This window comes from Montipora foliosa, chromosome 7, assembly GCF_036669935.1.
Source record: "Montipora foliosa isolate CH-2021 chromosome 7, ASM3666993v2, whole genome shotgun sequence".
In the NCBI taxonomy this organism is placed as follows: Eukaryota; Metazoa; Cnidaria; class Anthozoa; order Scleractinia; family Acroporidae; genus Montipora; species Montipora foliosa.
The window spans coordinates 41051227-41056156 of record NC_090875.1 but is presented as its reverse complement, the minus strand read 5'-3'; the positions used below and the strand labels follow the sequence as shown (position 1 = coordinate 41056156).

Sequence of the window (4930 nt, the reverse complement as noted above, 5' to 3'; positions counted from 1 at the left end):
TGCCCATGTGATACGACCCGTTGTCGAATGGAGAATTGAATCTCATTAGGGGGACTTAGAATATTTCTAACACGATGTAGGCCAAGAAACCCTTCTGCAAGTTGTCGATTCGTTCGATTCGTACGAATCGTGCCCATGTGATACGACCCGTTGTCGAATGGAGAATTGAATCTCATAAGGGGGACTTAGAATATTTCTAACACGATGTAGGCCAAGAAACCCTTCTCCGAGTTGTCGATTCGTTCGATTCGTACGAATCGTGCCCATGTGATACGACCCGTTGTCGCATGGAGAAATGCATCTCAATAGGGGGACCTAGAATATGTCTAACACGAGTTGTCGATTCGTTCGATTCGTACGAATCGTGCCCATGTGATACGACCCGTTGTCGAATGGAGAAATGCATCTCATTAGGGGGACTTAGAATATGTCTAACACGAGTTGTCGATTCGTTCGATTTGTACGAATCGTGCCCATGTGATACGACCTGTTATCGAATGGAGAATTGCATCTCATTAGGTGGACTTGAATAGTTGTAACACACTGTAGCTCAAGAGTCCCTTCTCCGAGTTGTCGATTCGTTCGATTCGAACGATTCGTGCCCATGTGACACGATCCGTTGTCGAATGGAGAAATGCATCACATTAGGGGGACTTAAAATGTTTTTAACACGCTGTAGGACAAGAAACCCTTCTCCGTGTTGTCGATGCGTTCGATTCGTACGAATGGGGCCAATTGATACGACCCGTTGTCGAATGGAGAAGTGCTTCTCATTTGCGGGACTTAGACGCATGTTCGAGTTGTCGATTCAGTCGACTTGTATCTTGTATTAAAGAAGATTTGGACGATGTTTTTCGACGGAGGCCGTGTGAGTCCCCCCAGCGCGTGCTCACAGTTACTTTGGTTAAAAAAATATTAACGTAACACGAGTTTGGATCTACGTCTTGATGGCTATCAAGCGCAAGGAATGCACTTCTGCCTTGGATGTTCAGGGCATTCGTTTCTTATTGCACAGTAACGCTTGATCGTCTGCCACAGAAAGAGCTGTGAAAGGGAAAGCATTTGGTAGAAAATTGTTTGCCCTTGAGAATGATAGCGCATAGCTTATTAATAATAAAGGAGCAGCATGTTTTTGCGTAAAAACTGAACCTATTCGTATAACTGAATCCACAAATTATGTTGACAGGGTTGCCTGTTCCGGAGTCTCTCATATTGGTATCAGCGATCATAGCCTTATTTACGTTTATAGGAAATTATCTCTCGCGTCTTTTTCAACAGGGCATTCAACCATTTCATATAGAAATTTCCTAAATTTGAATCGAGAGAGTTTTCGTAACGATACCGCTCAACAAGATTGGTTCTGTAATGGTTCTGAAGATCGAAATGGTTTGTGGACTGATTGGAAAACGTAATTTTTGAATATTGTTAATATTCATGCACCACTCCGATCTAGACGTGCTAGAACCAATAAAGCAGACCCTGGATCAATTCCCAATTTAAGAAAGGCATGCGTGACCGCTGATGCTGCCAAAAGGGAAGGAATTGCATCGAATCATTCACGCGATTGGGAAAAGTACAAAACGTTGCGTAATAAAATAAACATTTAAACTTCAAGACTTCTAAAGTAACTTATTTATTCTAATGCTTTTATTCAATCTAAGGGTAATCCTCGAAAAACCAGCCCAAGTTCGCGTCACTAGAGAGAGTGTAGTCATTTTAAATTGAGCATTTTTTAGGCTTCATAATCGACGGTGTTTTATTTCCCATACAAAGTGTCATAACGCGTTGAAATTCTCAACGGCTGTCTAGTGACGGGAGCTTGGGCTGCCTATGGAAAAACGTGGCAAACGGAACATTTAATGAGCTTACTTCCGGTGTTGTAAATAATACAAGGGTGACAGAATTGAAATTGAATGATGCCGTTATCTCTAATCTTAATGAGCTTTCTAACGCTTTTAATGACCATTTTTCAACAATTGGGCCCAGACTTGGTAAGGAAAATTCTCCTATTGCTAACAATAATTCAAGTTATATCAATTATATTAATGTAAAAATTATAACAATAAATTCACTTTTTCTTCGATTAATTGCAGTACTGTTTTCTTACATAAATTTTCTTTACTAAAGCAATGTTTGTTATTCCATGTGATAAGGCATCATTGTGTGCGTTGTTTTTTTGCAGCGGTCGTTTCGTTGGTATCTTCAGTCCTGTTCTGATAATTTTCCCAATGCTTTTTGCTGAAAATAAGAAGAAGAGAATAGTCTTGACATGTTTAAAAGTTCTCCCCTTGCATCTTACATGAATTCCGTAATAACTTAAGTTGTGTGGGCCCATTTCCCTTACTAGGGCCAACGCTCGGATGTGATAACTTGGGAATTTTTCCGCATTGTTTCGTAGCAATGTTAAAATCCTACTTAGGTCATTTTGTAATAACTTATTGCAGCTCATTTTTCTGGTAACATTTCATTGATTTTTATATCACCGCAGTTATCCAGAAGCAATTTATGAATGAAAAAGTCTCTGAATTGTTTTTTGTGAATTTATGGTCAAATTAAGACAATTCCCATGATATTACCCCTTTATGGTGGGTGTCTGGACTGTGGTTGTAAAGTTCAGGTCACAGGTTATATGCATTCTAATATAGAAAGCAACCCAAACCTTTTATTAATGTTAACGTCTTTTAATTTTGCTTACACAATGAAGTTTGGAAGAAGGTTAGTCTTGTGTTTGTTTCAGTTTAGGGAGATCAATTTGCGTCATGTAATGCCTTTTTGCTTTTCCTACCACACACTTGTATGGTGGACGAATATGTTGCTATATCGTGTGAAGTAACGAGGGGACTGGTATTGTGACGAAGGAGGGGTCAGTTTGTAAAGGAATTGATTTGTTGAAGTGGGTTTTGCAATGCGTAAGAGTTGGCTGGGAAACTAAATTGAACTGGGTTCACGGAATTTGGCAAGTATTTCATTGAAAGGATATGAAGTGGAGGTACTTTTCACTGAATTGAGAAAATCTGTTAGTTTGGCAGCGTGAGCCATGTTCCAGTAATAGTTTGAATTCTAGGGATGAAAGTGCTTGTTTGAGATGTTGGTTGACGGTTTGGAACGGAAAGTGGTCAGCTAGCCTTTTTGGGGAAGCAGATAGTTCGCTGAAAAGTTTCAGTAAGGATCTTTCGGGTAGCGCTTTCTTAAAATTAAATTTCATTTCATCAAATAGCGAGTGGCACTTCAACTTTCAGCTAAGGATTTGATCTAAACAGATGAAATAAAATACGTCCATATAAAATATGTTTATACGTTATAAGAGGTTACAAAATGGCCTCAAAAGGCTTTGAGGTAAATGTGTTCGTTTACAGGTACATGCCCTTGGCGTTGCGCAATGAGTGCGGGTCCCTTGGCTAGAAAAGCGTAGTTAATTACTGCATTCGGAAGTGTGAGATAGTCCATTTCCTCTGTGAGGACTCAATTGTCGGTGTTTAAAGTTTGCTGGATTCGTGCTGATCGAAAGTAAATATTAAAAGGTCTCCACATACCTGTAGGTAGAACAATAGCAATCCGTACTATGATAGGTTCTGTCCAGAATTCATTAATCTGAAGTGCAGCGTGTCCCATACAAAATGATATTAATGTCAGTATTCCCAATAATACCGTCGTTTCTCGTTGCTTCATCCCTTTCCGAATAAACGACAAATCTACGAATGACAAGGATAAGAATTGAGCGAGCACATGCTGGTAATTTGGAGTGGGGAGAAATAGGTTATGGCAAAAACCTTTGTTTTTGTAGAAGATATGTGAAGGGTATTTTATGCCGTACCTGGCGCAATTTTTCAGGCAACAGAGTCCAATCAAGGTCGTGGTTATAGCACTCTTTTAAATCACTGTCCATTGCTTGCATACGGTTAGCCATGGTTGGAAAATTGGGGAATATCAGCATACACTCGTTGCAGTCTTGTATTGTATACCTGTTTGTGCTCTTTAAATGGCGCCTTATGAAGAGTGATTAGCGGAAGTGTGGAAGAAATAGGTTATTATTGTATCTTTATTAGCGGTTAATCCAGAGAGTTGTGATCCTAATTGTGTGATATATCATTGGGTTGACGAGAAAACGCATTTCCCGTTGACCGGAACAGACAGCGTCGTAAGCGAAACGTGATATTGGAAGTCCTGAACATTTTGGAAATAAATATAAATTGTATTTATGCAAGTACCTATCGTAGGGAGCAAAAGCAATTGTACACTGGGAGAGGCAACTTGTTCTATGTTACTGATCTTAACTTATTGGTACCTTCGATTTTATCATCAAAGGACCAAACAAATTCCTTTTGTAACGGTGTGCGGTTCATCCACACTTCAACTTGCGAGGAATTTATGACAGTGACAATGAAAAGAACTATTGTATCCTGTAAATAGGTTACAGGGGCGTAGCCCTTCCCGGGCTTTCCCTAGATTCAAATTTCATAATAGGAAATGTGCAAATTTCGAGACTAAAAAACTTCATTTCTGACAGCGTTTTCAGGAACTATTCCCACAAGATGTGCAAAGGCTATCTACGCCCTTAAGTCAGCATGTACGTATCCACAAAAATACAATCTGAAGCCACGATCACAACCCCAAGGCAACTTTACCAGTGCAGGCTCCGAAGTATACACTCTTTCGCTTGACGGCCCGGCTTCTTAGAACGAAGCATACACGCTTTCCCTTGTTTGTTTGTCGGCGCAGGCTCCAAAGAATACACACTTTCGCTTGTCTGCAATGTAACTCTTCTATTAAAATCGCTGTTCTTGAAAAGGGAACTCACAGAGGCTCTATGGGCAAGAATCGTGGGTAGTTTATTAATGAATATTTGTGCCGCAATTGTGGAATCATAATGAATCATGATGTGAGAAGTAAATTGCAATTAGGACTTGAAATGTATTTTAGATACACATAA

General features: G+C 39.7%; 1 long non-coding RNA gene across 1 annotated transcript; it reads right to left on the bottom strand.

Moving 5' to 3' along the window:
* Positions 1 to 1982: 1982 nt before the first annotated feature.
* Positions 1983 to 4363, bottom strand: LOC138009478 (uncharacterized). The gene is made up of 3 exons (XR_011124409.1): positions 3815 to 4363; positions 3534 to 3692; positions 1983 to 2238 (listed from the first exon to the last, which is right to left on the bottom strand). It is a non-coding gene; the product is annotated as an uncharacterized lncRNA (long non-coding RNA).
* Between the last annotated feature and the right edge of the window lie 567 nt (positions 4364 to 4930).